Below are 11,518 nucleotides of genomic sequence, written 5' to 3'. Positions count from 1 at the left end.
CCTCTCATAGTTGTTTCAAACGCCACGTTGTCCTACAATTACATGATTTTCAGGATGAATTTTGAGAGAAAATTCTCTTCGTGTATCACACAATTCTAGTTATCATTGACTACCATCGATTGGCAGTGTGCTCGACTAAGTGTGGTTGACAATGCGCGTTTCCGCGTATAATTTTCGGCGACACTGCGCGTTTCCAGAGGGATCTGTCGGGCCAATTATCGTAAGATATATCGCGCGGAATCACGCACAAAAGTCGGCGATTTAACGCGCTAGCGTCTTCGGGTGGGCACGTATAACTCCGCGATCCTCGCAAGTTTTTGCGACGAGTTTCTTCCGTATTATGCGCACTCGCGCAAAAACCGTCGAGATCCTTTCAATGTGGCGCGTGTGCGTGCACGCGTGTATGCGCGCGTGTGCGCGCTCCGTTGCTAACTCTGTTTGCCGAGCTGTGCTCCACGTCGTCGCGCGGATCTCATTAACGTGCGACGTGCACACGCACGACTGCGGACCGAATATGGATGCGAGGAGCAAGAACGCGAGCAAACACCGACGGGGTTAATAAATACGAGTAGAACGATCCGCTACTGTTGTTTGAAAAAATTGCGTGACATTGATCACCAATTCGTGTACATTATTATATGTATATTGTGCTTTCATATGAAAATAACATTTTCTTTTGTGGCGCATTCTTATTGAATTGTAAGTAAAAGGAAGAGTCTTATTTATGTTATCTAATTAAATCGTTTTTCGTATGACAGTCTACGTGAATTATGCAAGGAGCGAGTATAATTGTGCAAGAAAAAAATTTATTAGGTTATTTACTAAGAAATTATTTATTTATTACTGTTGTAATATTATACAAAATTAGTGTTACCAAATGCATATTAGTATTGCAGAAAGAACTTATTTTGTACATATGTTAATAAGTTCAACATTTTTGTATACAGATTTTTGTCTGGTTACATAAAATATACGGACACATATAATTTTATTTAATAGCTCTTAACGGAGAAGATTTGGTGAAAAATTTAAAATTATAAAAATTATTAAGTTATTTCGAGAAATTATGCAAATGATAAGAGTAAAGTTACAACTCGTGTAGCATTTTCATATAAATAACTTTTCAAGCAATAAAACTAAATTATGCTGCATAAATTTGGGACAAGCAATTTGATAGAGGAGAAAACAAAATATTAATAACATGTGATACACTTAGAAAAATTAATAATTTAAAATACGCTATCTTTGAAGGCAATGCAATTTTCAGAACTTTAATCGAATTTGTAAATTTGGTAGTCTTTCCTCGCTTCCTCTCTCGTGTATCATAGTACATAATATTATTTTAGAATATTCATATGTATGCAAAATAATTTTACTACTAGGAGACTTTGGCAGACGACACGTGAGGTAAACTTGAATAAATAACTTTATATAGATATAATCTTCTTTTCAATTTTGTTACTGAATGACAACAAAGCTGTATGGAATCACTTTTATTTTTGATTTTAACAGCCGGAGAGAGAGATAAAGCGTAACAATATCGATCCAATTAAATAAATTGACAGATGTCCCATTATTTATTCTCAACTGGTTATTTGCTTTCACCGAGTGCTGAATTATTTAGTTAAATTTAAAATAAATCAGTATTTATTCAAATTTACATATAGTTGACATTTAGGTGGATTAATTTATCCGTTATACGAAAGAGAGATATGGCTTAACTTAATTTAAGAGAGGTTGGAGCGTATCGTGAAATATCTCGTGATATTTTTCTTATCAAGACCACAAGCGTATGAATCCTTGCGGACTCGTTAGTGCGCGATTTAGGTCAGTCCCTGTAGGATCGATGGCGTGATTTCGTGTATTTCAGTCCGGGCAGACAGTGCTCTGATTAATCCCTTCGCACACGATCGCGCAATCTCCCGATCTCGTTACCGATTGCTCTGTCGTGGCGCATACCGTTAAACTCGGAGTCCGAATTAAGATTCAAGAAGGCTTGCCTCCTTGATTCGTCCTTAGATTCTCTTTCTCCCCCGAGAGACGCCGTTTAAATCGGAATTCACGTTCCGCTTAAATTCATGAATGCGAGCGGGCCTCCGGCGCGATTATGCCCGGCGAAACTCGTCGCGCGATCGCGTCGTTGAATCACTACGAGTACGCAACGCGGACAAAGCGACGTCGGGAGTTCAACGACGAAGGTTCAACAGGTAAGAATACCCGAACGCATACCTGAGTCCGCACGTTCCGGTTCCCAAGCGACTCAGAGAGCGACAATGGCGTACCTACGACGGGGGTGCTTTACGATCGGCACAGGTACTATGTCTACGGAACGAAAGCGGGGCAGCGACGGTGATAAAAGGAAAGAAAAGAGACACGGGCCCAAAAAGGGAAGGGAAAAAGAGGAAGGGTAAATCAGGACGGGACAGGTTCTTCCCCTCCTCCCCCCCACGGCCCGGACCGAACGACATTTGATATCCACGTGAATTGTTATGTAATTTATTTCTCGCGGATGTTTCGAGGGCGAATGCGTGGCCGCATGTCAAAAAAGTATAAAGTTACGCTCGCTATACGGCATTTATCAAAGACTTGAAATTATCGTATCTTTGATTATATATTTTTTAGTTTTTTGTTGGCATCGGTGTATTTGTATTTGTATCCGATGTCTCAACGTCTCAATATTTGTCGATAAAAAAAGGACAATACACATTGCAAGTAATTTGAATGCGTTTAGCTAGATTGCAGAGTTTAGAAATGACGGATTTTCAAATATAGATCTTATAGATACAGTGTCGATGCTAAGAAAAAAGTAAAAGATCGTATAATTGTTCATGCTTGGTCCATTTGGTAATTTAGAATCTGGGTAGAATGGCTAGCTTTTGTCTTGAAGTGACGCACAACAGCTGTCTTGTCTCTTAAAGAGTACAAGACAGCCTGTCTGCTTAGGCTCTTAATTTTACCAATTCAATCTCCCACGTACGCAATTGTAATTAACGATTTCAAAGTTGCGACTTGTCATTGAATACTTTTGTTCCTCGTACTTATTCAATTTAGGGCATTTTCTAGCAAACATAGCGGTATTTCTATTTAGGAAATATATTTCATGACAAGAGGATTGGCGAAACCCTACCAAGGTTTCTACCTTTCCTCTCGAGTTTAAGGACGTTGCCTGCCTTTTTCCCCAGTGCGGCATTCCATGCCCTGAATTTAAGATGGGCAGCGGATGGCGGGGCCAAGAAGGTTAACGCGATTTGTAGTCCTGCTTGTATCTATGGAATTTTAGGGCTTCGTAGATTTCTACGCGGGGAATTGCGGGGAGGAAGTAAAACTCATTTAACGATGTTGCCGAAGAGCGCTTTTATTTATTTTTGCCCGAGGTGTTTTACGTGCCTAGTGTAACTGGTGGGCGTTCAGCCACTGTAATCTCTTAACAATTAAATACAGAGCACTTAATTCAATACAGAGCATTTAATTCAACGCGCAATACAGTTGGATTCGGCTAGTTATAATAACGACTATATATTTGATTCAAATAATTATATAATTAATTACATTTCGCAATTAGAACGTCAATTTCGAGAATTGGCCGAGGTATTAAATATATACGCTTTATCGCAGTTCAGATCCTAACGTTTCGCAGAAATTACTGTATATTTTGGGACAGCGCCTAAGTTGGCAGCTCATTTGTTGCTGCAAAGTTTTTGGCAATTTCGGGTTTCGAATACCTCTACTTTGTACTCGTCGTCACATGAATCACATCCTCTATCTCTCGCAGTTCGTATTCAAATTCCGACTCTTCCGCGTACCGTTTCCTGTTCTGTATTTCGATTCTTGGCCGATTCTCAAGACCGAAATCCGCTTCGTCTAAATCAGACGTAACATATTTCTTGAGCGAAAACAAGCTGCCACTTTGTTCAGAGAGAGAACTGTTTCTGCGCCGGCTTTAATAATCCGTGGTAACCTAAGGCATAAGGCTCGGATGTCTGAATTAGGGACGCGTATTATTTTTACGTTCGTAAACGACAGGCGGCGGCGGCGTCAATAGCGAATATATTTTGAAACAAACGTAGCGTGCGATAACGTTGTTTTATGATTAACAGCCGTTCGTGCTGGAAATCCGTCGTACGGCGTTCGTCACGCTTCAGCATTTTGCAACACGTTGTAATTCGATATCGTGCATCGTCTATCTCGAGATGAAATTAAGCGGAATATGTTAAAAAGCCCATGTCGATGACGCATCGATTCCGGTTAGTAGAGCCAAGTCGCTTCGCCTTGCCATCATGTTAATCTCTTCCGATACATCGGATAATCGCGGAGGCGAAAATTTTAACCGGTATCTTACGGGATGCATTGGTCATCTGTCGTTGTGAGTCAAAATCTGTTCCGTGGTAGATCGTCTTTCCTGATATCCCAGTTAGTTGTCCCTCTCGAGACAGCTCAAGGAGGCCCACATTTGCCGAAGTCACCCTTCGTTATTGAAATGACCGGTGCTCTCGAATAACGTCTGAGATACTTTATTTCACTTCATACATATATCGAACGTTAGTGACGCGTCTCGAGGCATTGGATGTAGATTTCTTTCGCGAAAAGCATTGTGTATGATACGCGTTATTCGAAGATATCGCGACACAAGATCAGGCTCGAGCAATGCAAGTACATGAAATCACGGATGTTTCAGGCTTACTGTGATAATATTTTAATAGCGTGTTCTGGCAATTAATTAAAACTCAACATTTTATTACAAAAAGACCCAAGTCGCGCGGCAACTTAAAGTAGACAATCAGAAATTGCTAATTGCTATCTCGAATATTTTGCACGATTATATTCATAACTGTATTCACGCTATTGATCTATTATTTGTATATTGATTTTTACGGTCCAGAAGATTTTTATCACCAATCACACACACATACACACACACACACAGTGAATATAGTCACTAATGTACAGTTATAAGCAGACCACTGCAATTTTTAGTAATACACTTATAACTGCAAATCAGCGACTATTCACTGTTTTCAGTGTTCATTCACTGACTGACTTTAAGAGAGTCTGATTTTCTTTTGCAAAACCGATCATTTGGGGTTCCTATATTCCACCCAATTTCAGTAGGTTAGTATTATTAATGCGCAGGTTCTAAATTATGAACGTTGGGTCTCGGCTACCTTCGAATGAAAGGCAGGTATGGATTTCTGAACGATAAAGAAAATTACTGTGACGCGCGAGATTCATTTCTTTGACGCCGGGCTGTAAAAATCACCCCAGGTGACCGTTCTCGCGTTGAATGATCTGAAATTGAAAGACGAAATGTGTCTTTGATTCGGAAAACGTGGCCGAAGAAATAGAAAATCGTTATTTATTGATAATTTTGCAAGGAATATAATACGGCATACATTTGTAAATAATATTTTAATTAGTCGACAAGTTTTTTGAGAACATCGGCATACGATACTGAGCACCTTCGGCGCTCGCTTTTCGTAAATAGAGCTGCGCACGCCGCGACGTATTGTTTATACAAGCTCGTTGTGCTATCACTCGCACAGTGAGCCTCGAGCGAGCGGGCAGTGTTGAGAACAACTGCTCCGTTATTAGCCAAACACGATTGAGACAAAATTGAGAGCAAACGTGATCGCTTTCTATTAGCGTCTATCGGCTTATGCACCCTCTTAACTCCCGCGATTAACGTTTCGTAAATGCAGTCGCGGCAGCGACTGTTTCTCACAACGGAGATCTCTCATTCATTTCAAGCTAAACTCGAGGCAATAACAATCGAAGTAGTAGCAATTATGTTTACACGTACCATAATTGTTTCTCTAATGAGTTCGAATGTCGCACGTTGAATTTTTCGTTGAATAAACTGAACGCCGCGAATGTGGAATGAATTGATTCCGAATTGAATGACGATTCACAATGCATTTAATTACAATGCATTATTTGTTAACTGCGTAGCGCAAATTTGGCGCGCATTGGCGATTTGTTAACCACTTCCGACATTCGAGCCTCGTCCATTGCACTGGTTTACGAGACATCACAAATCAGTTTCGTGCAATTGTTCCTTCGTGTTGTTCTTTCGTCGCAATATACACGGCGGGCGTTTGACTAACGTCGAAAATACCGTACAAAGTGTCGCGCAATCGTAATTAACTGCGTTTTCGCGAGTAAGTATTGTGCAATCGCAACGAAGGAATCTGGGAGGCATGGAGGGGATCGGGCGACAGCGAAGCAGCTACAAAATATGTTTATTGTTTATTTATTTTTCGTTTACTCTCGAAAAATTATTTTTGTCCGGCACCACATAATTGTCAAATACGTTTACTTGAAAAAAGGATAAAAAATTCAATGTGTGTTATGATTAAATTTGCAATTTTAATTATTTTGCGCGTTGTAATAATTTGAATGTATTTGTATGTTACAGACCAACGCAGTTGTTGCTACAACTCCGATGCTGCGCATCGTATCGGTGAGTCGCAATTATTTTTTGTTTTTAATTTGCGGCAATGGATCTGTGAAAATAGCACATGCAAGATGTATATGTAATGAAATAACCGAATCAAAAAAATATTATCGAGAGAAATTTAGCTCTCGCAAATCTATTACCTGCACGAAAAGAGATGAGGCATTATAATGGATCAATTGTAATATCTAATCCTAGAATTTGCCATGGTAATGATATTACGATTACAGACAAACAAGATTAAAAAAACGCCGTGAAACGTATCTTGAAGAAATTATTTACTATATTAATAACGTTGTTTCGGAAATTTTAATTTGATGTTTACACAGTAAACATAGTATTTTTGTGTAAAAGTATAGCGATAAATAAGATTACAAAAAAATTAAAGTTGTAACAATTACAAAATACTGACTTTGTAGAATATGAAAAATACTGACAGTTTAGAATATCCCTTCATGGCATTCATATCTCATGGTTAATACCGGAGAGAACAGAATAGATATTGTATGTTGTATGAATTTATGTAAAAAAATATATAGACATTGATTAAAATCTACAAAACTTCGTAGAAAATATTGTTAACTATTGTTATTTACGTGTTTTATTTTCTCACTTCTTTTTCTGATATATATTTCAAATAGAATTTGAGATCTGCGTTTGGCCTCTGTATATGTAATCTTTCCAGGATAAAATGTTGTATAAATTGCGAGAGAAAGCAATAATTCCTTCATTATACTTTTTATGGCGTTTTTTTATATACATATGTTACAAGTTACACAAGTTACATATGTTATGAATTAAAAAAGGAAATATCTTACAATCGCATAGGCGTAGTAGTTAGTCGAGGTAATTTATTTAGTAGAAAATGCTAGTAATTATTGATTTTATTCATATTTGAAACGTTTCCATTTTGTGCCGGTCCTTCGTAGTCCGTCCATTCTCTTTTATTGGTAATTTTGTTTCGGGTAACATCGAGTTACTGAAACAGAGTAAAATGACATTTTAATCAGTAAATATTTTGTCGCAGAACAAAAAAGAACTTGTATATAGTTTATATTAAATGCTATATACGATAACAATCAATATGCGTGTAATACAGTTACGAGCCTGAGCGTATGGGCTCTACGCGATACCATCGGCCAACTTTGATTGCTTATAATATAAAAGCTATTACAATCTCGACACTTTCGTTTAGGATTTTCGATTTTAATTAATTTTCAGGATATATTGAAATATCATTATATCGCTATTAAAATATTATATGGTGGTTTTGAAATATTTTCTATAGAAAATAACTCTATATTTTTCTCCTTGGCAGAAAGATTTAAATTAATTTTGTTTATTTTGCAACGCAACAGAAAATTAATCTTATTTCCTTGTAAATTATTAAAATAATGAGAAACATTGAAAATTCGTATTTGATGGTGGCTTATTACAAGTTTTTTACTGTTAAAGAAAAAGTTCGACATTCGCGTGATTTTAAAACACTTTATATTGTTAATTTAATTATTGTTAAATTGCCGAATGCAGAAATGTCATTGATCATTTTGAAATTACGATTGTTAAGCAGAATATGATGATGCAAACATTAATTTCGCGTTTCAATATTTCGTCTTTCCAATATTTCTCTGTTTCTCTCAGTATATTTAGATTAACAGTAACATAATAGCCGTTGTTTTACCCTGATTGCTATAAATCGACGTAGACGAAATAGATAAATGCATTTAACCGAGTCCAATATTTAATTAGATTTGCCATATTATATTTGCCGCGTGAAATCGGGCACGTTGAAATCTTTTGTCAAGGTTACGCAGTAATTTTAGTTTGGCGCGTGCACCGGACGTTTTCACACCGGCGTGGAACAATAACACGTTGTTATTACATGCCTGCTCAAAATACATTTAACGAGCCCCAGCTGTTGCAGCATTTCGTCGAGTGACGGGGCTGCCCGGGAAATGGGACGGCATCATTTTCCAAAGTTTTCAGCAGCGCTGGAATCGGTAGGAACTTTTTAATAATTCAGGTTGTCCGTTACGGCGATTACTTCGTCAAGCGATTTGCTTCGGAATGATGTCAATTCGCAAACCCTACCTACGTACGCTCGATTATCCAATTGACAGAATGCCCCATTAATCCATTAAGCTTTGTAAAAATAGATCGCGTCCGTGAAATCGCGTGACTTGACCCTTTCCGGTCCCTGTGATTGCAATTGCCGTCACTACATCTATTATGTCGTGTGCTAATTTGCATTCTCCAAAATTAGTCCAGAAACACAGTCGAACTGTAGTCTGACAATTACGTTGAAAAAATTGAAAACAATAAGATAAAACTTAACGAGAGCACATTTCGTGGATACGATTCTACTTGTCCGAGAATCGTGTTTTAAATTCTTGCCCGATAGAAACCATACCTGGTCCTATTTTGTACAAATCAATTTGCTTCAAGACGTTACGTGAACGCAACTTAATGAGACGGCCATGTTGAGCTGTAATTAGGGGAATACTCTATCTGTAAATCCAACAAATAGTTGCTTCCACGCAGAAGTGCCCATACGCGTCGTCATGTAGCCTTTTTAGGTTTCTTCGCGTGTTTATGGATTACTTGGTTTGAACGTAACAGGTATTACGCGATACTATCAAACCCGATACGGCGAGAGTAGATTGGAAAAAATTGACGATAATCGCAGAGCAGTCGCAAAACGAGGCGGTCAACGGCTTATTTACGTCCGCGTCGTTAAGCTCCATAACGAGCTTTGATTTTATTGATAGACCTTAAACGATTATTATGTCGTTCGATCTCGTCTTAGGCCGAAGAAATGAGGAGGGGTGAGAGATAGCGAGAGACCTTAACGATCCTCAATGAGAGAATTTAAATTGCAGCGCGACCGCGTTCTGGTCGAACCGAGAGGAGGACCGGATTGATAATGGCGAAGCGGAACGGGGAACAAAAAGCGGACAGGGGGAGGGCGAGGCACGGAGATAACCAGTCCGAGGATAGTTTGACATGGATGATTTAACCGGTTTATCTACCGAATGACCGCGTAATTACCTATCCCGAGTCCGTACCAGACGTTTTAGCGCTCGCGGCATGATAATTCGCGCGCACGCCGACTTATGCGCGGCTACTCAAAACGTACGCATATTAAGTCACAGCCGTGATGTCGGTGAGGATTAAAACGTATCGTGTCTCTCCCGCGAGGGTGAAGGCGCGGACGCCGCGGGTCGCGACTCGCGCTCGATTACAGGCGTCAACATTTTTCGCGACGTCGCTACGCGCCGTTTCTCGACGGCCGAGCGCGTGATTACATTCATTAGCGTTCGCCTCTTCCTCGTCGCGAGCCCCGACACCTCGTTCCTCAACGCTGAAATTAAAACGTCACGATCACCGTCGAGAGTCGTTCTCGCGACGTCCCTTGGGGTGACGCGCCGCATTGCCAATACCAATAGCAATACCTCGGCCTCTCGATTTTCGCCCCCCCCCCCCCTCTCGTCGAATCCTCTGTAGACGCTCACGGACGCTCACGGACGCTCGCCCAATCGAGCCGATCGGGCGACGGACATCAAAGAGTATCCCGGAAGCGCAATTCCTCCACTTTACGTGTCCGAGCCGGGCAAAGAGGTTGATTGATGCGAAGAGAAGAGGCCGACTCGGCGCGACTCGGATGTGAAATCAGGCGTACGGCGTCGTCGTCACACGTCGTCGTCATCATCGTCGCGCCTTCCTCCGCGACGATTCGCGTCACGTAATTCGCGAAAGATTTAAGAATCCGCCGGAGTAAAGCCGGTCCGCCGTATCCCGCCCGGAGTAAAACATCCGTTGGCTCGCTCTGTACACCGGGCACGGCTTCAATTAAGCATCCCCGATATTCCGCGTACGTGCGTGCTCGTTTTGCTGCGTTTCCCTGATCGCACATAATTACGGATTACTCATGAGGCCTCGATAATATCGCGATAGCTATCTCGCGACGCTCGATACTTCCGGCATCGTTACCTTCGATCGTGTTCTTGTCAGACTCGCTAGGTGTCGACGTTGCTCTTATCGTCATAATTAAGAGGACGTTGTAAATAAAAAGCAATGTCGATATATCGCTCCCTTTACACTTGCTATCTTGCTTAATTACCAAATCACTTGAAAAGGACCACATGGTCGAGACGTTGTGAGTTTAAACATAAAAATTTGCCAGACATGGTCACGTAATCCTTGAAGTTTTTTACTTAATTACATTTGTAATTAGGTATAGCATAATAAATATTGAATAAGTAAAAGTGCAGGAAAGATCGCGTCTATCCGTTTTCAATTGAAAGACAACTTTCTATACATTAAGAAAGAATTCCGTGTTGATATTGATATCAGAAGGAGAGAAAGTTCCTTGGATTTTTCTGCCGAATTGAACAATTTGTACACATAATTAATGTGCAATAACGCAGCGACGATCCAGATGTTGCTCTTTTCGGATTTGCCTTTTCACGTTTTCATCTCGCGCACGGGGAACTCGAGTTTAGCATTGATACGGTTATCGTTACGACCTGCCGTTACGCTGGGTACGGGCTTACACCCGCGACTCTTCCCACTAACTTTGCGAATGCCGCACGCCTAATGACGCGTATCTTGGCCCGCGGCGCTATTCCGAGACGTTGCCTCATTTTTACGATTATTGGAATAGTCGCGCCCGCCGTCGTAAAAGTATAAAATAGAGGGGAAACTGCCGGGCCGAGGTCTGCTGGCGATTTTAAGACGCGATCATTTCGAGTGCTCTTTCTTCGGCGAGCTGTTGTTTCTACTCTCGGCGGTCTATCCAGGATCGAGTCGATAACAGCGAGTTGACAGATGTAATTGCCGCGCAGTTTGTCCGCCCTGCGTCTTTGCGCTGATAAAACGTCATTTCACAACGCAATTTCCGTTAATAAAATATTATTAATATGTGGAGACGAGTAGGCACTTTATTATATCGTTTGCGATTCTTAAAATATGATATTTTAATATCCGATACTCGTATAAATAATAATAGACGGAAGCGGATTAAAATGTTTATTTTGCAATATTAAATTGGATCAAACTGTATCGTTT

General features: G+C 40.3%; 1 protein-coding gene across 3 annotated transcripts in view; it reads left to right on the top strand.

The window, feature by feature from the left end:
* Positions 1 to 11,518, top strand: part of LOC105567128 (melatonin receptor type 1B-A-like) — a 186,865-nt gene that overhangs the window by 65,767 nt on the left and 109,580 nt on the right. For all 3 annotated transcript variants that reach the window (XM_012021715.1, XM_012021716.1, XM_012021717.1), the window contains exon 3: positions 6,413 to 6,457. The gene's annotated coding sequence lies outside the window, so the exon portion shown is untranslated. The remainder of the gene's footprint in view (positions 1 to 6,412; positions 6,458 to 11,518) is intronic.

The sequence above is a fragment of the Vollenhovia emeryi genome, unplaced genomic scaffold, assembly GCF_000949405.1.
Source record: "Vollenhovia emeryi isolate VEMERY1.0 unplaced genomic scaffold, V.emery_V1.0 DF939140.1, whole genome shotgun sequence".
NCBI classification, from domain to species: domain Eukaryota; kingdom Metazoa; phylum Arthropoda; class Insecta; order Hymenoptera; family Formicidae; genus Vollenhovia; species Vollenhovia emeryi.
This window is presented reverse-complemented; position numbering and strand designations above follow the sequence as displayed.